Source organism: Hylobates moloch, unplaced genomic scaffold (genome assembly GCF_009828535.3).
Source record: "Hylobates moloch isolate HMO894 unplaced genomic scaffold, HMol_V3 SCAFFOLD_6, whole genome shotgun sequence".
NCBI lineage: Eukaryota > Metazoa > Chordata > Mammalia > Primates > Hylobatidae > Hylobates > Hylobates moloch.
The window spans coordinates 92,272,172-92,297,177 of record NW_026652281.1 but is presented as its reverse complement, the minus strand read 5'-3'; the positions used below and the strand labels follow the sequence as shown (position 1 = coordinate 92,297,177).

Sequence of the window (25,006 nt, the reverse complement as noted above, 5' to 3'; positions counted from 1 at the left end):
GACCTAGGGTGGCAAATATTACTTGTGGTGTGAAAAACAGAGGGCTGGGTGTTTTTCACCTGTAATTCCAACACTTTCATGGGAGTGGCCCACACCTGTAATTCCAAAACTTTCGTGGGAGGCCGAAATGGGCGGATCACTTGAGGCCAGGAGTTCAAGACCAGCCTGGCCAACATGGTGAAATCCCGTCTCTACTAAAAATACAAAAATTAGCCAGGTGAGGTGGCACACGCCTGTAATCCCAGCTACTTGGGAGGCCGAGGTAGGAGAATCGCTTGAGCCTGGGAGGCAGAGGTTGCAGTCACACGATGACACGAGATGGCACCACTACACTCCAGCCTGAGCGACCGAAGGAGACTGTCTCAAAAGAAAAAAAAAAAGGAAAAGAAAAGAAAAAGAAAGACAGCAGTCAACGATGGCTCAAAGGTTATTAGCCAGGGTCTTTCCTATTATTGAGATGAGGAAAAAAAAGGCAACAGGAGCAGTTTGGGGAGAGTAATGAAGGGGAGCTTGCTAGCCCTCTCTTGGCATGTTTAATTTGAGTTGCCTATAACCCATCTCCCTGGAGATATTAAGTGGGTGGCTGGATAAAGGTCAGGGGTGAGATGGAGATATAAATATGGAATCTGTTAGCCTCTGATATATCGGTATTTAATGCTATGAGATCACCATCAATGAAAATAAAAATATTGCAAACACAAATGCACGAAGGAGAATTTAAAGAAAAAAATAAGAAAAGCTAGGATGACCGAGGATACCCTCCCACATCCCCCGGAAAGAATACAAAAAGGTGACCCTCGCTTTTGCTGAAAGACAACTGGGTCAAAATAAAAAATAAATAAAACCTCCTTCCCACCGTCTAGCAGAAGGGCAAATCCAGACCAGAGGCTCTGTCAACGGGTCTTTCATACTTTCACCAAGGACCCATGGGGCCGGCCCCATAATTTTTTCAAAAGAAACCCTGCGAACTTAGGCATCGCCTCTGCAGAGGACGGGATGGAGTAAGCACAGAGAAGGGTGGGCCACCCCTGGGTTCCAATCACTAGCATCCTCCTGGATGTACAAAAGGTAAGCCAAGGGTTGGGAGAAGTTCCCCTCGCCCCAAAGACCCCTTCCCTCGCAGGGCAACGCCTCCCTGCAGGGTGTGTCCACGAGGGGTAGGCGAGCAGGCAGGGCACTGTCAGGAAGGTAAGCAGGCGGGGCGTTGTGGCGCAGGCTTAGGCAGGGTGGGCTCGCGAGGCACGAGGTGGAGGTGAGGGCAGGGGCGTGGCGCGAGGGCACCACAGTGGGGAAGGGGGAGTCGGAAGGCCTAGGTTCTGCATTCAGAAAGTGGGCGAATGAAAGGCACCCTCAGGGGTGCAGCCCGACTCTAAGCCTCGGGGGCAGCTCGACAAGGCGTTGTGTCGCCGGCGTCAGGCGTGCCCGGCTGCCATGAGGAGAACGGGAAGTGTGAGCGGCGGGGTTCCGAGCGTAGGGACGGCGCTCCACCCAGTCACGGGGTCCTGGGTTCAAGGACATGCCCAGGGTCGCAAGGACGCGACCAGACACATCCTTACCTTGTACTACAGCCGTCTCCGCCGCTCAGGTGCCGGCTTGAGGACGCGGCCGCCGCTTCTCGCGCCGCTCTCCCCCGCTTCCTGATTGGCCAAGGCTGGCCGCTCCCAGGAGCCCTCGCGCGGTGAGCCGCCAAATGAACTTTATGGAGACCCGTGGGGGAGGACAAGAACAGGGGCGGGGCCGGGGGCGTGGCGGAGGTGGGGCCTTGGGCCAAACCGTCACCCCTGGGCCACAGGCAGCCACGGACCTCGCCTTTCCCACTTGGTTAGAGTCAGCTCTGCCGGGAGAAAGCGATTCCAGAATTCCCTAAGTTAAAGGAATTTCTTACTCCTTCCTGAGCGCCATCCAAGGGCCAGGCCCTAGTCTAGGAACTGGCAACACAGTGGCGACCACGTCAGACAAGATCGCTGCCCTCATTGAGTTCCCAGGTTGGCAGGGGAAACAAAAATCTAATAAATAACTGCAGTTTGCAAGAAGAGCTATGAAGGAAAAACAGGGTGATGGGAGAGAGAATGCTTGGATGTTGAAGGGAGGCCGTTCTGAGATGGTGACATCTTGAGCTGAATAAAGAAGGATGAGAAAGGATGGGGCTTGCAAAGTTCTGGCTTCAAAGAATTCCAGGCAGAGGGAACAAGAGTGAAGTCTCCAGGGGAAGCCAGCTTAGTGTTTGGAGACTAGAAAGAAGGGGTGTGTGGCTGGAAGATGGTGAGTAGGGACAAGTGGAGTCAGACTCATCCATAGACTGGATGGCTTATACACAACAGAATTTTTTTTCTCACAGTTCTAGAGGCTGGGAAGCCTTAGATTAAAGCATCCGGAGATTCAGTGTCTGATGAAGGCCTGCCTCCTAATTCATAGATAGCACTTGATATGGTTTGGCTCTGTGTCCCCGCCCAGATCTCACCTTGAATTATAATCCCCATAATCTCCACATATCAAGGGTGAGACCAGGTGGAGGTAACCAGATCATGCGGGGCAGTTTCTGGCATGCTGTTCTCATGATAGTAAGTATCATGAGATCTGGTGGTTTTATAAGCGTCTGGCATTTCCCCTGCTTGCACTCATTCTCTGTCCTGCTGCCCTGTGAACATGTGCCTTCCACCATAATTGTAAGCTTCCTGAGGCCTCCCCAGCCATGCGGAACTGTGAGTCAATTAAGCCTCATTTCTTTATAAATGACCTGGTCTCAGGTATTTCTTCACAGCAGCATGAGAACAGACTAATATAGCACTCTTCTCCCTGTAACCACACACAGAAGGGTGAGGGGAGCTCTCCAATATTTTAGAGCCCTTTTATTAGGGCTCTAATCCCATTCATGAGGGCTTCACTCTCATGACCCAATCACCTACCAAAGTCCTCACCTCTTAATACCATCCCAATGGGGGACAGAGTTTCAACATATAAATTTGAAAGGGGAGGACACAAACATTAAGAAGTCTATAGCAACTAGTGTCCAGCTTTGTTTATTTTTAATACCTCACACTAGCATATTGTGAGTTCTCTATAAATAATTGGTGCTGATTAACAATATGTATGAATGTGGCCTTTGCCCTGAAGCTATTAAATATGTAACCAGACCCTGCTGTGGTCAGAGAATATCTACAAAGATAATAGTATCTTGCATCTGAATAATGTTTTATACTTTTACCTTGCTTTTCCTTTACGTAAAAAAAAAAAAAAAAAAAAAAAAAGAACTTTTAATGACATAGACAAATGCTTGTGCAATATTGCCAAATGAAAATTCAGGACACTTGCCTTTTAAAGCTGAATATTTCTACATTGTAAAACCCAGCAATTCAACTCCTAGATATATGCCCTAGAGAAACTCTTACACATATGCACCAGGAGTTATCGGCAAGGATCTTCATAGCAGCACAGTTCATATTAGCAAAAAAATTGAAACAAGCCAAATATCTGTTAACCAAAAAAAAAAAGGATAAATAAATTGTGTGATATTACGCAATGGAGCATTACACAGCAGTGAAAAATGAGTGTGCTTCAGCCACAGATACACCATGGATGAATCTTGAAAACGTAATGTTAAATGGAAAAAGTGGCCAGGCGCAGTGGCTCACGCCTGTAATCTCAGCACTTTGGGAGGCTGAGGCAAGAGGGCACCTTGAGCCTCAGAGTTCAAGACCAGCCTGGGCAACATGGTGAAACCCTATCTCTACAAAAAATACAAAAAAATTGTCTGGGCATGGTAGTGTGCAGCTGTAGTCCCAGCTACTGGGGAGGCTGAGGTGGGAGGATCACCTGAGCCCAGGAGGTCAAGGTTGCAATGAGCCGTGGTCGTGCCACTGCACTCCAGCCTGTGCAACAGAGTGAGACCTCATCTTAAAAAACCTTGCAGTTTTCCAGATGGTGTTCCCATATTCCTTCCTATCGCTAGAGATAACCACAATCTGACATTTCATATTTGTCATTCCAATGTTTTATAGTTTTATCACAAATGTATCTGTGCATAAACAATATATTATTTGGTTTTTTTTGGTTTGTTTGTCTTTTGTTTTTAAGAGAACTGGGTGCATTGGCTCACTCCTGTAATCCCAGCACTTTGGGAGTCCAAGGTGGGAGGATCACTTGAGCCTTGAAGTTCAAGACCAGCCTGGGCAATGCAGTGAGACCCCCATCTCTACAAAAATAATAATAATAATAATTAGCCGGGCGTGGTAGCTCATGGTCGTAGTTCCAGCTACTCAGGAGACTGAGGTGGGAGAATCACTTGAGCCCAGGAGGCAGAGGTTGCAGTGAGCTTTGATCATGCCACTGCACTCCAGCCTGAGCTACAGAACAAGAGCCTGTCTCAAAATTAAATAAATAAATACACAAGAGACAAAGAAAGAGGATATTGAAATATGATGAAGTGGGAATGATGTCTCTCCTGGCTGGGGGAACCACAAATGAGTCCTTAAAAGCTAGTGTACTTTTCAAGGTTTCTGCAATGAAGTGACCATGTATAACTCCAATAATCAGAAAAAATACACTAAAACTGAGTTGGTTGGTTTTGTTTTGTTTGCACAGAGTTACAACCAACATCAGCTTCCCAATATTTGCCCAGGTATATGATTCAAAGAATTTCCTTTGAGGATTCTGAACTCACCTCCAACTCCGCTCCTTGAACTGTCGTCTTGTCCAAATGCCCCAGAGACAGGAGTTTTTATCTCCTGGTGGCAAGATCTGTAACAGAGCAATTTCTGGAGCTGTTTCTGTCTGTCAATTAATTACATAGCTTAGTGAGACAGAGCTCTCTATTGTCCAGGTTGGAGGCAGGGGGTGTACTTGGCTCACTGCAACCCGCCTCCTGGTTCACAATTTTCTGCCTCAGCTTTGTATTTTTAGTAGGGACAGGGTTTCATCATGTTGGCCAGGCTGGTCTTGAACTCCTGGCCTCATGATCCACCCACCTCGGCCTTCCAAAGTGCTGGGATTACAGGCATGAGCCACCATGCCTTGCCAGAAGAGCGTTCTTAAACATCACTTTATCTGAGCTCAGAATCTTTCAAGAGCCTTTGCCTTGAGAATTGTTCTGAGATGTGCCCCAGAGCCCCTGCAAGGCCCCTTTCTCAGAGGTGGGGATTTTCAAGCTCTTTCCTACTTAAAAGGGAGCTGGGTGGTGGCGGAGAGTCCTTACCTTCCCTCATTTAGTCTTACTGGGTCCCAAACATTATTTAACAGAATCCTGTTTTTCAAAGGAAGTCTTCGATGGAAACCTGTATTGTAACACAGATTTTGCATGTCTTCTATACACACCAAGTGTATAATTCTGCCTTTTTTGGCTGCATGATGATATCAAACAAACACAGGCCTTTGTACTCTCCTCTGGTTAAATTTCGCTTTTGAATATTCTTAGTCTTCAGATGAACTCACTGAGTATATGGGATGTGCATTCAATGCACTATACCGTATTACCAGACAGTTGCTCTCTAATGGGACGTCTTTTAACACTTGGACTCCCATGTGGAGCATTCCTGCCCCAAATCTCAGTCCCTGTGTTTTGATTGGTGGCATGTGACCCAGGCCTCACCAATCAGAGCAGAGTACTGCAGTACCCTGGCCACAGGGACTGGTTCAGGAACTGGTTTATAACCCAATAGGATCAAGAGAATGCACTCTTAAGATGTTCTGCTCAGACAGTTATCTTTATGACTGGAATAATTTAGAACTGTGAAAATGTTTTTGTAGGCATTATCATTCCTTTCAAATTTTTGTTTGTTTGTTTGTTTTGAGACAGAGTCACACTCTGTTGCCCAGGCTGGAGTGCAGTGGCACAATCTTGGCTTGTTGTAACCTCTGCCTCTCAGGTTCAAGTGATTCTTGTGCCTCAGCCTCCCTAGTTTCTTGGATTACAGGTGTATGCCACCACGCCCAGCTAATTTTTGTATTTTTAGTAGAGATGGGGTTTCCCCATGTTGCCCAGGCTGGTCTGGAACTCCTGACTTCAAGTGATCTGCCCTCCTTGGCCTCTCAAAGTGCTGGGATTACAGGCATGAGCCACCATGCCCGGCCTGTCTAATTGTTTATTGTCCACAAGGGAAGAATTTGTCTGGGAAGGAAGACAATACAGAAGAGAGCAATGTAGTGATGGAGAGAGAGCCTGTACTCAAGTGACATTGTGACACAGCTTCTGGATCAAGCTGTGCCTAAAGCTAACCCTATTCCTGGAATGTTTTGTTGCATGACCCAGAAAATTTTATTTTTTGCTCATTTTCACTGAGGTTTTACATCACTTGCAATCAAAATAATCCTGAAGGATGCAGGTGTTACTTGAGCCCTTACAGCATCTCATCTAACATGCTTGTTATAAGGTCAATAGGCCAGAATTCAGTAAACTTAACTCAGTAAACTTTTCCCAGTTGAATTGCTTTTCCATCACGTGCAGTATAGGGAGGTATTTTCCACAACGTCAAGAAGAATGTTTTCACCATCAGATTACATTTTATTCTACCCATTAACAAAATAATATTAAACAGTTCCATTTACAAAGAAGCTGAGAAAGCCTTATTTTCATGTTCGTTGCATTTTGTTCCACAATGACATTGTAACTTGGCAAGGAATACAGAATTATATTGCATGGTTTTGTTTCTGTGTAAGTTCGATTAAGACAATGGTCAATTTTTATTATTAAAAAGATGAGGCTTTTGGATACATGGCATTACAAATTTGCTTGAACCCACAGAATGTACAACACCAAGAATAAACCCTAATGTAAACTACAGACTGGGCGATCATGATGTGTCAAATGGGCTCATCAGTTGTAAGAAATGTACCACTCTGGGGGGGGATGTTGGTAATGGGAGAAGCTAGGTGTGTACAGGCAGGGGGTATGTGAAAAATCGCTGTACCTTTGGCTCAATTTTGCTGTGCTCCTAAAACTGCTCTAAAAAAAAGTCTATTAAAACATTTTTTAAAGCAAGGCTCAGCCGGGCACGGTGGCTCATGCCTGTAATCCCAGCACTTTGGGAGGCTGAGGCAGGCGGATCACTTGAGGTCAGGAGTTCGAGACCAGCCTGGCCAATATGGTGAAATCCTGTCTCTACTGAAAATACAAAAATTTGGCCGGGCGCGGTGGCTCATGCCTGTAATCCCAGCACTTTGGGAGGCTGAGACGGGCGTATCACATGGCCAAGAGATTGAGACTATCCTGGCCAACATGCTGAAACCCCATCTCTACTAAAAATACAAAAATTAGCTGGATTGTGGTGGTGCGTGCGTCTAGTCCCAGCCACTCGGGAGGCTGAGGCAGGAGAAGCGCTTGAACCCAGGAGGCAGAGGTTGCACTGAGCCAAGATCATGCCACTGCACTCCAGCCTGGTGAAAAAAATAGAAATAAATAAATAAATAAAAATACAAAAATTAGTTAGGGTGGTGAGCACCTGTAATCCCAGCTACTCAGGAGGCTGAGGCAGGAAAATTGCTTGGACCCAGGAGGCAGAGGTTGCAGTGAGCCGAGATTGCATCCCTGTACTGCAGCCTGGGCGACAGAGCAAGACTCCATCTCAAATAAAAATAAAAATAAAAAATAAAAGTGATTCATTGTTATTCTTGTGACTTTGTGGGGAAAGGGCCTCCATTTGACCTCCTTTCATTTAGCCTCTTGAAGAATATTTGTTGAGTGCTGCTGTGTGCTGAGTGCTGGGGACTCAGAATGAATGAAATTGATGAGATCCCTGGCCCCATGGAGCTCACATGCTAACAGGGCAAACACACAATAAACAAATGAACAGATTTTGGGGAAGGTTAATTTCAGGGAGTGATAAGCCTGTATATAAAAAATATAGAAAGAGTCAGGGGCAGTGACTCATGCCTATAATCCCAGCACTTTGGGAGGCTAAGGTTGGGGATCACTTGAGCTCAGGAGTTCGAGACCAGCCTGGGCAACATGGCAAATCCTCATCTCTACAAAACATACAAAAATTAGCCGGGTGTGGTGGCACGTGTCTGTAGTCCCAGCTACTTGGGGGGCTGAGGTGGGAGCATCACTTGAGACCAGGAGGTCGAGGCTACAGTGAGCTATGATTGAGCCACTGCACTCTGGCCTGGGCGACAGAGTGAGACCTTGTCTCAAGAAGGAAAAAAAAAAAGAAAGTGCAGCTGAGGGGAGTGAATGCTGCTTCAGCTGGGGAAGTAATGGAAGACCTCTCTGAGGAGATGGCATCTGAGCAGAGACCTGGATTCCCGAAGGAGCAGCCATGTGGAGCTATTCGGGATCAGCAAGTGTCAAGGCCTCTGGGACAGACAGGATTTCAAAACACACCTTCTACTTACCACCAAATCAAACAAACACACCAAAACCAGAAAACTCCAGGCCCAGATGTCTTCACTGGTGAATTCTTTCAAATATTTAGGGAAGAAATAATACGAATCTTACATAAACTCTTCCAGAGAACAAAAAAAAATAAGAACACTTGTCAATTAGTTCAGTGAGGCTGGCATAACCTTGATTCCAAAACCTGGCAGGATCCTACAAGAAAAGAAATAGAAGAACAGCCCTACTAAATGTAAAGGCAAAAATCTGAAATAAAATATTGAGAAACCAAATCTAGCAATATAGCAAAAGGATAATACATCAGGATCATAGGAAGAATTTTTTTTTACCAAGAATGTAACATTAGAAAATGTATGTAATTCTCCACACTAACAACATAAATGAGAAATATAAATGTTTATCATAATAGATGCCAATAAAAAGCATTTAATACAATTCAACATGTATTTACGATAAAAACTTTTAGCAAAGTAGGGATAGATGGGAACTTAATCTGATGCAGGGTATCTATTAAAAACTTTCAGCAAATATCACTTAATGGAAAAATATAAATATTTCTCCTAAAGTCGTGTAAACATAACAAAGATGACAGCTGTTAGCATTTATATTCAACATTGTATTAGAGGCCTTAGCCAGTGCAGTAGGCAAGAAGGAGAAATAGTAGGCATAAAGATTGGCAAGAAAAAAATAAAATCACCATCGTGAACAGATGACATGAATACATAAGAAGAAAATCCAAAATAATCTACAGACAAAATATTAAAATTAATTAATGAAGTTAGCAAAGCTGTAAAAAAACAGGTCAATATAAAAAATTAATTATATTTCTATATATTTGTGAAAAATAACTGGAAAATGAACATTTTAAAGATATCATTTGTATTAGCATAAAAATCATATAAATAGGATTAAACCTCACAAAAAGATGTACAAGATTTTGATGCTAAAAACTATAAGGCATTAATGAGAGCAACTGAAGAAGACCTAAATAAATGTTGAGATAAGCCATGTTTTTGGATTGAAGACTCAAGATGCCAGTTCTCCCCAAAGTGATTTATGGATTCAATGCAATCCCAACCATAATCCTAGCACATTTTTAATGGAAATTGACAAGCTGATTCTAAAATTTATCTGAAAATGCAAAAGGCCAAAAACATTCTTTTCAGACATTCTTAAAGAAGAAAATGTGGGAGAGGGACTTATGCCTCAAGATTTCAAGACTTATTTAAAAGCTGTCATAATTTAAAAAGGATGATCTTGGCAAAAGAATGAATAGACCAATGAAATAGAATAGAGAGCCCAGAGACAGACCCACACTTATATAGTTACCTGATTTTAAAAACAGTAACTCAGGGGGAGAAAGGATTCTATTTTCAATAAATGGTATTGAATCTATTGGCTCTATAAAAAATTTAAAAAGAACAGCAGCATTCATCTCATCCTTACCTCACACCATAAACCAACAATGAATTCCAGATGGCTTATAGACCTGAATGTGAAAAAAAAGTACAATAAACTTTCTTAAAGATAAGAAAATAGGCTTAATGACCTAGAGGTTCTGGGGATTGGCAAACATTTCTTAAACGACACAATAATCATTAACCGTAAAGAAAAGACTGATAAATTAGATGGAACTGAGAGAGTGAAAAGGCAAACCACTGGAAGAAGTTTGCAATACACTAATCTAACTAAGACTCATATCTAGACTATATAGAGAACTCTTATAAATCAAGAAGAAAAAGACAGATCCTGTTAGAAGTGGGCAAAGACCTAAACAGGTATTTCACAAAAGAGGATATGTGATGGTTAAATTGTATGCGTCAACTTGACTGGGCTATGGGATGCCCAGACATTTCATCAAATGTTATTCTGAGTGTGTCTGTGGGGGTGTTTCTGGATGAGATTAACATGTGCATGGGTAGACTGAGTAAACCAGACTGCCCTCCTTAATGCAGGTGGGCTACATCCAGTCATTTGAAGGCCTGAGAAAAATGCAAAGGCTAAGTAACAGAGAATTCCTTCTACCTATCTTTAAGCTGGGACATGGGTTTTTTTTTTCTGTCTTTCGACTCAAACTGAAACATTAGCTCTTCCTGGGTCTTGAGACTGTCAGACTGGGACTGGAACTACACCAACCACTCTTCTAGGTCCTGGGTCTCCAGCTTGATGACTGCAAATCTTGAGACTTGTCAAGCTTCATAATCATATTAGATCTATCTATCTGTCTATCTATCTATCTATCTATCTATCTATCTATCTATCTATCTATCTATGCACACACATCTGATTGGTTGTGTTTCTCTGGCGAACTCTGACTAATACAATATCAATAATATATACAAGGTGCTTAACACAATTGGTCATCAGGATAATGAAAATTAAATCCATAATGAAAAACCACTACATATCTATCAGACCAGAATAACTAGATATTTTATGGAGGATACTTCCATACAATAAAATGCACTGTTTTAAGAGTACACTTAGATATGTTTAGTACATGTAAATATCTGTATGACCATCACCACAATCAAGACGCAGAACATTTCCATCATCCTGATGTTTCCCTCATGTCCCTTTGCAGTTAAGGCCTGTTGGCTAAATTTCATGTAAATGTAATCACACTTTATCTTTTGTGTCTGGTTTCTTTAACTCAGCATCATGTTTTTTTATGTTTGTCCATGTTGATGTCTGTATCAATAGTTCATTCCTTTTTATTGATGAGTAGAATTCATTATATGGATATATCACATTTTATTTATCCATTCATCTTTGTTTTGTTTTGTTTTGTTTTTTTTGAGACAGAATCTTGCTCTGTGGCCCAGGCTGGTGTGCAGTGGTGTGATCTTGGCTCACTGCAACTTCTGCCTCCCGAGTTCAAGCAATTCTCCTGCCTCAGCTTCCCAAGTAGCTGGGATTACAGGCATGCGCCACAACACCCCACTAATTTTTGTATTTTTAGTAGAGACGAGGTTTCGCCATGTTGGCCAGGCAGGTCTTGAACTCCTGATCTCAAGTGATCCACCCACCTCAGCCTCCTAAAGTGCTGGGATTACAGGTGTGAGCCACTGCGCCTGGCTTATCCATTCATTTTGATGGATGTTTGGGGTTATTTCTGGTTTTTGGCTATGAGGAATAAAGCTGCTGTGAAAATTCTTGTACAAGTTTTTGTGCAAACATACGTTTTCATTTCCCTTGAATAAATACCTAGAAGTGGAAATTCTGGGTCATATGATGCACATATATATATAATTTTATAAGAAAATGACAAATTATTTTCTCAATGGTTGTATCATTCCCACCAGGAGCAATGTATGAATTCCTGTCTTTGCTCACACTTAATATTATCAGGTTTTTTCTTTACTCAAGGCATTCTGATAGACGTACAGAGTATCTCATTGTGGTTTTAGTCTTCATTTTCCTGACAACTAATGATGTTGAGAAAATGGCTACACTTTAAAGCTGACAATACTAACTGTCCAAGAGGTTGTGGAGCAACTGGGACCATCATATGCAGCCAAGGGTTTATAAATAGGTACAACCACTTTGGAAAACTGGCAAAATATATTAAAGCTAAATATACACATACGCTATGACCTAGTACATCTATCTATCTATCTATCTATCTATCTATCTATCTATCTATCTATCTATCTTTAGCATAAATGTGTACATATTTTCATTAAAAGCTATGTACACCAATGTTCATAGCACCATTATTTGTACTATCCCAACAGTGGAAACAACCCAGAAGTCCATTAACAGAAGAAGGGAAAAATAAATTATGTTGTGGCCATATAATAAAATAATTCAGAAACAAAAAAGAATGCACTGCATCTGCAAGCAACAACATGAATGAATCTCGCAGACATAATGTCATTCAAAAAAAGCTAGACACAAAAGTATAATTTCATTTATATAGAGTTCAAGTAAGGAAAAACTAATCTATGGTGACAGATGTCAGGACAGTGATTATCACGAAGCAGGGAGAGGTTGTTGCCTGGGAAGGGGAATGAAGGAAACTTCTGAGATCTCTTAATGTTCTATTTCTTCATCTGGATGCTGAGTGCGTGGATGTATTCACTTTTTAAAAATTCATTGAGCTGCACATTTAAGATTTGTGCACTTTACCATACATATATTATTCATTATGCTACAATAAAAAGTAAAAATAAAATGGAATATTCCCTTCACCACGGAATACTTAATATTTTTGCAATCCAAAATTCATGTCACTTTCCCTAATTGTTGGCAGTCTGGAACCTTGCTTTCCTTCTTTGGTATTCCCCACAATACCTAGCATGTGGTTCATGGAAGGAAAGCAAGAAATATTTCTTAAATAACAGAATCCAGCTCCACTAATTGTTACCCCCTATCTTGAGCTGCTGCTGCCAGAGACATTTCTTAGTGGGGAGTCACAAATTACATGAAACTTGGTGAGCTGTGGCTGAGTGATCAGCAATATTCCTCAAAAGTCATTAAAAGCTTTGGCTAGGCAAAGCGGCTCACACCTGTAATCCCAGCACTTTGGGAGGCCGAGGCAGGGAGATCACTTGAGGTCAGGAGTTTGAGACCAGCCTGGCCAAAGTGGTGAAACCCTGTCTCTACTAAAAATACAAAAATTAGCTGGCATGGTGGCACGCACCTGTAGTCCCAGCTCTCAGGAGGCTGAGGCAGGAGAATCACTTGAACCCAGGAGGTGAAGTTTGCAGTGAGTCAAGATTGTGCCACTGCACTCCGGCCTGGGTGACAGAGTGAGACTCTGTCTTAATTAAAAAAAAAAAAGTCATTAAAAGCTTAAAAGGGAAGCTTCTTACTTTGCCTTTCAGATGGGTCTCATGTCAGCGGTACAGAAGGTGACTTGACATTATCCAAGATAGCAAACAGGCTTTCTCTAGAACACCAACCCCTGGCAATTGGTTGAGTTTGTGGGAAGCCAAGGGTTAAGGATACTGAGAGCAAATCCCAAATCCAGGCTCAGTGGAGGAAGGCCAGGACCATTTGATCTGTCAGTCGGGATGATTGAGCTGCAAGCAACTAGTTGAAATTGGCCTAAACAGTAAGAAAATGCATTAGCTAAACTAATTAGAAGTCCAGTGGTAAGGTGAGTGTCAGGTTGGTTGATTCAGCAGCTCCCCAAGGATTGAGGTCTTTCCATCTCTCTGCTCTGCCATCCTCAGTATACACTCCATCTTGGGGGCAGTAAAGATGTTTCTGGTCAAAAAAGGTGGACAGCTCCTACCCTATAAAATGGATCGTAATTCTTAGGCTCTGTCAGCACTCCTAACAGATATGTAGCACTTAAAGGTATTCTCTCCTGCTGGGATATGTTAAAAAGTAGACAAGAAAGGCTTGCAGTGAGCCGAGATCATGTCACTGCACTCCAGCCTGGAGGACAGAGCAAGACTCCATCAAAAAAAAAAAAAAAAAAAAAAAAAGACAAGAAAGGAAAGAGAGAGAAAAAAAAGAAAGACCACAGCAATCACTAATTAAGCACAAACTGTGTGCAATGCCCTGTGCTAAGGTCTCTACAAGATTTTTCTCATTTAACCCTCACAATGACTCTTGGAGAGGGATGCTATAGAGAGCCCTGTTTTACAGATGCAGAAAATGAGGCTAGAGGGCCTTAGTATTTCAAGGCCATGTAGTGAGCCCAGTGCAGAACAATGATTCAAACAGGACTCAGACCCATGCTTTGTATTAATCCCAACACTACATCTCCTCCCTCAGAGTAACAGTGATACCCCGTACATTGTAGAGGGCACCACAGTTTAAAGTTAACAAGCATAATAAAGATCTAGAGCAACTAGGCCGGGCGCGGTGGCTCACGCCTGTAATCCCAGCACTTTGGGAGGCCGAGGCGGGCAGATCATGAGGTCAGGACATCGAGACCATCCTGGCCAACAGGGTGAAACCCCGTCTCTACTAAAAATACAAAAAATTAGCCGGGCGTGGTGGCGGGCGCCTGTAATCCCAGCTACTAGGGAGGCTGAGGCAGGAGAATGGTGTGAACCCAGGAGGCGGAGCTTGCAGTGAGCCGAGATTGCGCCACTGCACTGCAGCCCGGGCGACAGAATGAGACTCCGTCTCAAAAAAAAAAAAAAAAAGACTTAGAGCAACTAGAGTTCTCACAACTATCTGGAGGGAATATAAAATTACACACCTGTGGCGGGGCGCCATGGCTCACTCCTGTGATCCCAGCACTTTGGGAGGCCAAGGTGGGTGGATCACTTCAGCCCAGGAGTTCAAGAGCAGTTTGGGTAACATAGTGAAACCCTGTCTCTACAAAAAATACAAAAATTAGCCGGGTGTGGTGGTGCGCACCTGTAGTCCCAGCTACTTGAGAGGCTAAGGTGGGAGGATCGCCTGAGCACAGGGAGTAAAGGTTGCAGTGAGCCATGATTGTGCCACTACACTCCAGCCTGGGCAACAGAGCAAGACCCTGTTTCAAAAACAACAACAACAACAAAACGCACACACACAAAACCCACAATTGCTTTGGAAAACTAGCAATTTCTAAGAACGTTAAACACATACCTACCCTATGACCCGGGTGTTCTACTCCTGGGTGATTTACCCAAGGGAAATTAAAACACATGTACACAAAAATACTTGTACAAAAATGTTCATAGCAGTGTTAAAATATGCTCCCAGCTAACAGACGAAATGGACTTCCCATGGCAAACTGAGGTGCTCAAAGTTAAAACAGAACCAGGCAACCATAGGTGGGTGAGTGAGCAGTCATGTACTCTGTGATCTCAGAAAGATGTAAAAGTGTCACAGGACCTCCCTTTCTACAATCAAATCAAACTCGTGCCTGTTTTCAGTGGGAAGATAAACTGCCCCTTCCCCTCACCGGGCCTTTTGAAAGAAACCTTTGATAGAGACTTCTGGCTCAGGGCTTAGAAACCACCCAATCAGGGCTCAATTATATATATAATTTTTTTGTGTGTGAGACAGAGTCTTGCTCTGTCGCCCAGGCTGGAGTGCAGGGGCGCAATCTCAGCCAACTGCAACCTCCACCTCCCGGATTCAAGCGATTGTCCTGCCTCAGCCTCCTGAGTAGCTGGGATTGCAGGTACGCACCACCACGCCTGGCTAGTTTTTATATTTTTAGTAGCGACTGGGTTTCACCATGTTGGCCAGGCTGGTCTCAAACTCCTGACCTCAAGTGACCTGCCTGCCTGGGCCTCCCAAAGTGCTGGGATTACAGGCGTGAGCCACTGCGCCCGGCTTAGGACTGGGCTATTTTGACTAATCAGAACTGAACCAGTTTGAATCCTTCATTTGTATAAGAAGACCTAATTGAGAATTTTCCCTACTGAAGCCAGACTCTACCTTTATTCTTCCCAGAGTAAGCTTTCATTATGCTGAAGACTGTGCCTCCCCATTCTGCAGATTGTTTTCCATATATATAGAGAGAGAGAAAATAAAGCTCTCCCTCTTCCTCTGCAGATCTCATGGTCTTTTGTTAATGGCAGCTTTATTCATAATAATCCCAAACTGGAAGCAATTCAGATGTCTACCCACAGGAGAAAAATGGATAAACAAACTGGAATAGCCACCCAGTGGAACACTACTCAGCAATGGAAAGGAACACACTGCTGACTGTTGCACCAATAGAAATGAATCCCCAAAACCTATGTCAATTGAAAGCCAGACATAAAAGAATACATACTATGAGATTCTACTTATCTCAATTTCAAGAACAAGCAAGCTCATCTCTAGTGATAGAGGTGAGAATAATTGTTCCTTGAAACTATGGGCCAGGAAAGAGCACAGGGAACTTTTTGGGGCGTCAGAAATATTCTATATCTTGAGCTGAGTGGCAACACAGGAGTATACATATGCAAAAATTTACTTATTTATCTATTTGTGTATTTATTTAATGTATTGTTTTGAAGTAGGGTCTCACTCTGTCACCCAGGCTTGAGTGCGATGGTACGATCTTAGCTCACTGCAACCTCTGCCTCCCCGGCTCAAGCTAACCTCCCACCTCAGCCTCCCAAGTAGCTAGGACTACAGGTGCAGGCCACCATGCTCAGCTAATTTTTGTATTTTTTGTAGAGACAAGGTTTCACCATGTCGCCCAGGCTGGTCTCCAACTCCTGGACTCAAGCAATTTGCCTACCTCAGCCTCCCAAAGTGCTGGGATTACAGGTGTGAGCCAGTGGGCATGGCCATAAAAATTTATTAAGCTATACACTTAAGATTTGTGCATTTTACTAGATGTAATTATTTCTCAAAAATTTTAAATTAAGGAAAAAGTGATTGACAGCTATTATTCCACTTGAGCCTTGCAACAACTTAGGAGTAGACAGGGCAGAGTTTATCATCATTATGTATCCTATGGGGAACCTAAGCTCCAAGGGGATTGAATGACTTACCCAAGTCATATAAGGAAAGAGTGGCAGACCAGGGCTTGCACTCAAGTCTTCTGAAATCAAGGCCAATCTGGGCGCAGTGACTCATGTCCGTAATCCCAGCACTTTGGGAGGTCAAGGCAGGTGGATCACTTGAGGTCAGGAGTTCAAGACCAACCTGGCCAACATGGTGAAACCCCATCTTTACTAAAAATGCAAAAATCAGCCAGGTGTGGTGGTGCATGACTGTAGCCCCAGCTACTCGGGAGGCTGAGGTATGAGAATTACTTGAACCCAGGAGGCAGAGGTTGCAGTGAGCCGAGATTGCATCACTGCACTCCAGTGTGGGCAACAGAGTGAGACTCTGCCTCAAAATAAAAATAAAAAAATATAAAAAATAAAAATCAAGGCCAGTGCTTTTTATCTCAAGAAAGCCTCAAAGGTGAATTTAGAGCCCTTCGTTAACTCTATTAAGGAATTATCCAGAGAAGTCCTTACATGGACATTCCTGCCAGCTTTCTGAATTGAGATTGGAATGAATCCCATACTCATTAATCAGCAGCAGCTGACTATCAGATGACATTGTCAAGGTGGTAGGTTTTTTTTCAACATCTGGTTGTTTTATTTGTTATTAAACATACTGACTGTTGAATGAGAAAAATCCCCATCCTACACATCTCTCCATTGCTGCTGTTTAAAAACAGCTTTGCCGACATCTATCAACTTTGTTTATGTCAAATTGCACAATTTGTCACTGATGCTGAATTTGCCAAAAGAAAAGTGAATTTGATTGACAAGGCCCAAGGGCTTCTCTCTCTTCCTTTTCAACATTCCAGATGTTTAAAAAAGTTGGATCCACCCCCAGGAAGGCTCATCTGTGGGTGAAAAATGTACCACAGGAGCTTGGGGGATATGGTTTTGGTTTTTGTAGAAACTTTGCCTCCAAGAGACCCCATCTTCTTGATTGGTTCAAATTACCCTCCAATTTTAATTGCCGCCTTTCAATGGAGCCATCTGTTTCAAGGCCCATCTGTCAAGGGCTCTCTTGTGGTTGATTATTAAATGTATTTGCAGCTGGAGTTTCAAGAAAAAAAACTTAAATGATAAAAGAAAAGTGTCCCCAAGAGTGAAAGTAGAAAACAGAAACAGACTTGTAGCTATTGCCACTCCTAGAAATCAGAGGACTTAGGCCAGGCACAGTGGCTCATGCCTGCAATCCCAACACTTTGGGAGGCTGAGGAGGGTGAATCACTTGAGGACAGGAGTTTGAGACCAGCCTGGCCAACATGGTGAAACTCCATCTCTATTAAAAATACAAAAATTAGCTGGGCATGGTGGTGAGCACCTGTAATCCCAGCTACTTGGGAGGCTAGGGCACAAGAATCACTTGAACCTGGGAGGCAGAGGTTGCAGTGAGCTGAGATCACACCACTGCACTCCAGCCTGGGTGACAGCGAGAGACTCTGTCTCAGAGAGAGAGAGAGAGAGACAGACAGAGAGAGAGAGAGAAAGAAAGAGAAAGAGAGAAAGAAAGAAATCAGAAAACTTAGTCTTTCTCTGCAAACCCAGAAGAAAATTAATATCAGCAAGCCAGTATAGAGAACAGTAGTGAACCCGGCTGGCTTTGGGGCCTTCCAACACCCTTCTTTGGTAACTATACGAAGAGCTTCTCCCCATTTACTTCCCAGGGATTTATTTCTTTCACATTGTGGATATTCTTATGGGGATAATGGTAACCCACCATGAAGGGTGGTTATAAGGACTGGGTTATTTAATACATGTTAAAGACTTAGAACAGAGTTTTGCATATGATGGGTGCTCAGTAAGTGTTAACCATTTTATTTTTGGCAAGGCCGGTGACCCCAGTACTCTAGAATTGAGTAGAGGTCTCCTTGCCCCACCAGTGCAAAGCTGTCAAGTACCCTACACACATCATAAAAAGTTGCAATTTTTTATTTTTATTTTTTAGAGACACGGTCTTGCTGTGTTACCCAGGCTGGAGTGCAGTGGTGCAATCATAGCTCACTGTAACCTTGCACTCCTGGGCTCAAACAATCCTCCTGCCTCACCTCTGGAGTAGTTAGGACTATGGGCACATACCATCATGCCCCGTTATTTTTAAAAATTTTTTGTTGAGATGGGGTCTTTCTATGTTGCCCAGGCTGGTCTCAAACTCCCTCAAGCGATCCTTCTGCCTCCTCTTCCCAAAGGACTGGGATTACAGGAGCAATTTTTGTTTTGTGCATAAATTTCACTAGAATGGAAGCGCTTGAAGGCTTTGTGTCCATTAGTGGGTGTTCAGTGAATGTCAGTTTAAAAAGGTCCTGAATGACCTGCCAGGAGACTCTCAGAATGGAAGCTCCAATCACCCAAGTTATCCAATTGCTTGAAGGCAGAGTCTTAACTCAAATTTGACCCAAACTGGGGCTAACACTGGCATGTGTGGCATAGCAGGGAAGACCAGCTCCTATACATGACCTCTCTTGGGGGTCAGCCAGTTCAGCTGTTCTGTAATGTAACTGTCTAGATCTTATCAGCCTCAAAGGATAAGACTGCCCAATGCTGGCCACTGGGCAGAACTCAGACTTCAGTAAACCAACCCCACAGTTCTGAAAACCGTAGGACACACAAGCTGGAGGCTGTAGCTCCCTGGTTGATGGCTGTCTTAGAGGTCTCATTCTTTTTTAGAATAGGTAATAATTTTTAAAAATCTTGAAAAAGTCAAGCAAAAAGTCAGGAAACAGAGGATGCACAGGCAAAAACAAAACTTTCTTTATCCATCTGGCTGACAATGTTGTATTTGCTTTTCATGGAAAAGTATGTTTACGTGCTTTTTTAATCCCTAAGTGTCTTCACAGCGTTTACTTTTTGTAATGTATTTGCTTTTGTATTATGAGAAGTCTGATTTTTAGTTTCATAGTTCAGTTAAAATTGGGAATTGTGTGGCCAGGTGTGGTGGCTCATGCCTGTAATCTCAGCACTTTGGGAGGCCAAGGCAGGAGGATTGCTTGAGGCCAGGAGTTCAAGATGAGCTTGGGCAACATAGTGAGACTCGTCTCTACAAAAAATATTTTAAAATTAGCTGGGCGTAGTGGCATCTGCCTGTAGTCCCAGCTACACAGGAGGCTCAAGCAGGAGGATTCCTTGGCCCAAGGAAGTTGGGGCTGCAGTGAGCTGAGATCATGCCACTGGACTCCAGCCTGGGTGACAGAGGGAGACACTGTCTCAAAAAAAGAGAAAAATTCAGAGGTGTGAAGGAAGAGTTTTTATTCCAATATGGTCTTAATTTTTTTTTTTTTGAAATGGAGTCTCACACTGTTGCCTGGGCTGGAGTGCAGTGTGGCACGATCTCGGCTCATTGCAACCTCTGCCTCCCAGGTTCAAGAGATCCTCCTGCCTCAGCCTCCTGAGTAGCTGGGATTACAGGCACGCACCACCACGTCCAGCTAATTTTTTGTATTTTTAATAGAAACAGGGTTTCACCATGTTGGCCAGGCTAGTCTCGAACTCTTGACCTCATGATTTGCCCGCCTTGGCCTCCGAAAGTGCTGAGATTACAGGCCTGAGCCACCGCACCTGGTCATGGTCTTAATTTTTTAAATAATCAAATTCTCTGCTGTTTTTTTTTTAAATCTATGCTGGCAAAAATCAACTTTTCTATTCTGTTTTTCCTGAAATTAATTACCACAAATAAAATGCAAATATGTTCACTTCAAGCAAAGCCCTGTGTAGAATAAGCTATTACTACATGTATGCAATGAATAAAAGAAATACAACAACCTGAGCAGAACAGAAATAACTTCTGTGCTGTGGGTTTGGCTGGGCATGGCTTAGCCCATTGTTTCATTACACCTGTTGACAACAATGACATTTATAGAGGCTGCAGGGAACTAGTTAGGCCTTTTTGGCTTGTTTTTGTCTTGCCCTTCTGCCTTCTGCCACGTGAGAAGACAGTGTCCAAGGTGCCATCTTGGAGCAGAAACCAGACCTTCACCAAACACTGAACCTGTTAGCACACTAACCTTTGTCTTCCCAGCCGCTCCAGAACTGTAAGAAATAAAGTTCTATTATTTATAAATTACACTGTTTGTGGTATGCAGTCATAGCAGCACAAACAGGCTAATCATCCATTAACAAAAACCAAAAAGTTCATTTTCCCTATCCTCTCACAGGAATAGCAGCCAGATATAGAAATTAGACTTCAATTCAGCTACATAAAGAAATAAAAAACAATGGTGACAACAATGCCAACACTTAGTGGCTTGAACAAGATAAGACATTATTTCTGTCACATAAGAGAAATATGAAGAGAAGCCATCTAGGCCAAGTGGTGGCTTCAGTCATCAAGGACCTGGCCACCTACATTGCTGCTCCCCCATCCTTAGCATCCTGCCTCAGTCTCCAAGATGGTTGCTGGAGCTCCAACCATTATGCTCTTGTTCCAGCCATTAGGAAACAGGACAGGGACCAGAGCGGCACCTCGTCCCTTTCAAGGATACATTCCTAAAGTTTTATGTCCACTTCCACTTACAAATCATCGGACAAAACGGTCACATGGCCACTCTTGGCTGCCAGATAGTCTGGGAAATGTAGTTTTGGCTGTATGTCTACATCCCAGACACTTGTCAGGTTCCTATTACTAAGAGGAAGAGGGGATAGATAGTGGGGCAAATCCATTGTCTCTAACCCACAATTTCTTGGGTTCTTAAATTCTGGGTTTCTTGTTCTATGTGGCAGGTGTGTGTGTGTGTGTGTGCGTGCACACTCAAAGGCATGTATGTTAGAGGAAATGGTGTCAACCAGGGCAAAAAAAAAAAAAAATAGTGCTTCATTATCTGAGACCAGTGGACCTCAAATTTTAGTGCATAACAGAATTACTTGAGAAGTTCGTTAAAAATATAAATTGTTAGTAGGCAAATATTCTTAGAAAACTAGCACTAAACAAAAGCGACAAAACGATAAACTGGTCCTCAGGAAAAATGAAAACTTCTGATAATCAAAAGATACCATTAAGAAAATGAAAAGTGTGGCTGGGTGCGGTGGCTCACACCTATAATCCCAGCACTTTGGGAGGCCGAGGCAGGCAGGTCACTTGAGGTCAGGAGTTCATGACCAGCCTGGCCATGTTGGTGAAACCCCATCTCTACTAAAAATACAGAAATTAGCCAGATGTGGTGGCACATGCCTGTAATCCCAGCTGCTCAGAGGCTGAGGCAGAAGAATTGCTTGAAACTGGGAGACAGGAGGATTACTTAAACCTGGAGGCGAAGGTTGTAATGAGCCGAGATTGTGCCACTGCACTCCAGCCTGGGTGACAGGGTGAGACTCCATCTCAAAAAAAAAAAAAATTATATATATATGTATATATACACACATATATTAGTGTATTTTATCAAATGTAAATGTAATTTTACCCCCAAAATTGTGTGTGTGCGGGCACGGTGGCTCACGCCTGTAATCCCAGCACTTTGGGAGGCCAAGGGGGCGGATCACTTGAGGACAGGAGTTGGAGACCAGTCTGGCCAACATGACAAAACCATGTCTCTACTAAAAATACAAAAAGCTAGCCAGGTGTGGTGGCGTGCTATTGTAGTCCCAGCTACTTGGGAGGCTGAGGCAAGAGAATTGCTTGAACCCGGGAGGCAGTGTTGCAGTGAGCCAAGGTAGTGCCACTGCACTTCAGCCTGGGCGACAGAGCGAGACTCCGTCTAAAAAAAAAAAATTACATGTGTGTGTATGTGTGTGTATATAAATTGCTAGCCCTGAGCTCAGAGATTGTGACTAATGAGATAGGGGGAATTGACATTTTGGGGCATTTTTATCACCCCTTCTTCCCTGGGGAATTTTGATGTAAGTAGACAGGATGGACAGGGGTTGCTCACGCTAGGGAGGAAGGTGTGGAGGTGTGCGGCTCTGAAGGGAGTGGTTCCCTAAAATCTGGGGGACCACAAGGTCTTGGGTCTGCTGCACACAGCGCCCTGGAGGAGGCTCTCAGATACTGCTGGTACCAGAATATCTGGGGACACTGGTGCCTAATACTGGGATCTTGGGGGAGTAGACAGGATCCCATCGTGGAGGCTTGTGGTCAGTGGTGAGGGTGGCTGGGAGGGCATCTTTGTGGCCTGCTGAAAGCAGCTGCGGCCAATGGCCAGTGGAAGCACAGCCGCAAAGCAGCCTTGTTTGTGCAGCAGGATGCCTGGTGACAACAGTGTCCGGGCTAGTAATCACAGTCACGGGTGACATTAGCTGAGCACTTCATCAATGCTAAGTTTTACATGTATTTACTCATTTCATTATTCCCATTTTAGGGATGAGAAAACTAAAAATCCAGGGGGATTTCAGCAACTTGCCTACCTCACACAACTAGTAGCAGAGCCAGGATTTTAACCCAGACGGTTCCAGGGCTCAGGTCCTTACCCTCTGAGCTGGACTTTCCCCTCCACTGCCCCCGATACCCTCACTTTTCTGAACATTGGACTCATTCCTGTAGCTGGAGGTAGAGGATGGAAACTCAAAAGATGATTGAAGATTAAAAAACAAGATGATTGAGGTTGGACTTCTCAAAGCCTTGGTGAGTGGGAAGCCACAACTGCCTGCAGGGCCAGCCTGGTCTTGTAAATGATTAAAGTGGCAGGTGTGATGTATTAGGGAATGGTGGGGCCTGTGGCAGGACTGCTTTAAAGGGGGTGGCCATTACTGAGATGTGCCCTTGGGGCCATGCAGAAACAATGGCCCAGGGCTCTGGAAGATCCAGGTTTCTTAAGATTTTGATTTTTATAGCCCATGTTGCAGAAAAATAAAACATATCTGTAGGTGTGCTGCAGCCCAGGGTGATGGCAATGTCTGCTCTCCTCTTCCTCCTGGGTGATCTGCACCAGGATGGGCAGCAGGCCAGTGACCTTCAGAGGCCCAGGCCTTTGAAGAATGAGGGTGCTTAGCCCTCTGTGAACCCACTCTCCCCTGCACCTTGAACCAGGGCTTTCTGAAACTGCTCTCCTGCCTGCATGCCCCCATCTCCTAACAAAGAGGAGCTCCATCTCAGACTCGAACGATCCTCCGCCAGGTCTTTCCGTTGCTTTGTCCAAAGGCCTACACATCTGCCAAAGTTCAGGGTTATCTCCCCTCCACCTTTCCCTTTGTCTCCAGCCACCTTTCTACTGACTGATTTTGTTGTTGTTTCTTTTTGTAATTCCATTTGGGCTATCATGCGGCCCGATCTTCCATCTCATTCCACATCCAGCTGCAGCCTGAGCTTGAGCGTTTGTGAGCTTTGCAGCCAGATATGAACAGAAGACAGATTCATTTCCTGCTGCCTGCTTCTCCAACCCCAAATCTCCCAGTTTGATCCGAGAGCCCTGAAGATTTGCCTTCACCCGGCGCCCCCCGGATGCTTCTTTATAAGCCTTGCTCGTAAATAGGTGTCAGTAAGGGTCTCACCATGCAGGATGTGGGCGTGGGCGTGCTCCAGATCCCCCCACCGGCTGTCACCATCCTCCTGCTGTTGTCAGTGCGTCCCTTGAGGATGCCTTGCAGGTTACACCCCACCCCGGGGGCAAATGGTGACTGACAACAGAACCAGCGCTCACCCGCTTGCCCCACAGCAGGACAGTTCAGTTGGAGGAATTTGTTCTAGAGCACCCTGGATCAGGCCGAGGCTTTCCCCTTCCATATTCGGCTTCTTTTGCTCCTCTAATAAGTCACGCGTGTGGAGCCCTAAGGAGCTAAAAGAAAATTGAAAATGAGCTTAGCTGGCAAGAACAGACACAGGGGTAGAGCGGAGTGAATGTTCTGAGAAATAGGGTCAACTGCAAACAGCTCACTAGCACCCAAACATCCTGTTGCAAGCATTCAGCTCACAGCCCACCTGCACCCAAGCTTCCTGTCTGCAAGCCTTCAGCCCAGACAGCACAACTTTATAAAGTCCCCTGCAGCCCCTGCCTTTTTGCAGACAGCATTCCCTCTGCTATGTTGCTCGTTGCTCCCTTGGAACATATGTCCTGCTTTTCTCTAATAAAGCTACCTTTCTTTCCCCACAGCTGTCTTGGTAAATTCCTTCACCACCTGTGACACTGCCCCCAGGGAGTCAGTTTTTTGTCTGTTTGTTTGTTTTGAGACAGAGTCTCGCTCTGTCGCTCAGACTGGAATGCAGTAGTGCCATCTCGGCTCACTGCAAGCTCTGCCTCCCAGGTTCAAGCGATTTTCCTGCCTCAGCCTCCTGAGTAGCTGGGATTACAGGCATCCACCACCACGCCCGGCTAGTTTTTGTATTTTTAGTAGAGATGGGGTTTTACCATGTTGGCCAAGCTGGCCTCAAACT

General features: G+C 44.1%; 1 protein-coding gene and 1 long non-coding RNA gene across 5 annotated transcripts in view; one reads left to right on the top strand and one right to left on the bottom strand.

The window, feature by feature from the left end:
* Positions 1 to 1,639, bottom strand: part of NUP93 (nucleoporin 93) — a 118,444-nt gene extending 116,805 nt beyond the window's left edge. The window contains exon 1 of one of the 3 annotated variants that reach the window (XM_032157399.2): positions 1,557 to 1,639. The gene's annotated coding sequence lies outside the window, so the exon portion shown is untranslated. Of the gene's footprint in view, positions 1 to 856; positions 987 to 1,556 lie in introns of those variants that run through there. The other 2 variants (XM_058441016.1, XM_058441017.1) reach the window with 2 other exon arrangements.
* A 130-nt stretch (positions 1,640 to 1,769) lies between these two features.
* Positions 1,770 to 24,720, top strand: LOC131383675 (uncharacterized). Of its 2 annotated transcripts, none has more exons than XR_009213865.1 (3): positions 1,770 to 2,262; positions 23,180 to 23,260; positions 23,930 to 24,720. It is a non-coding gene; the product is annotated as an uncharacterized LOC131383675 (long non-coding RNA). The 2 variants fall into 2 exon arrangements; XR_009213866.1 differs by having other exon boundaries at positions 22,998 to 23,260.
* Positions 24,721 to 25,006: the final 286 nt, after the last annotated feature.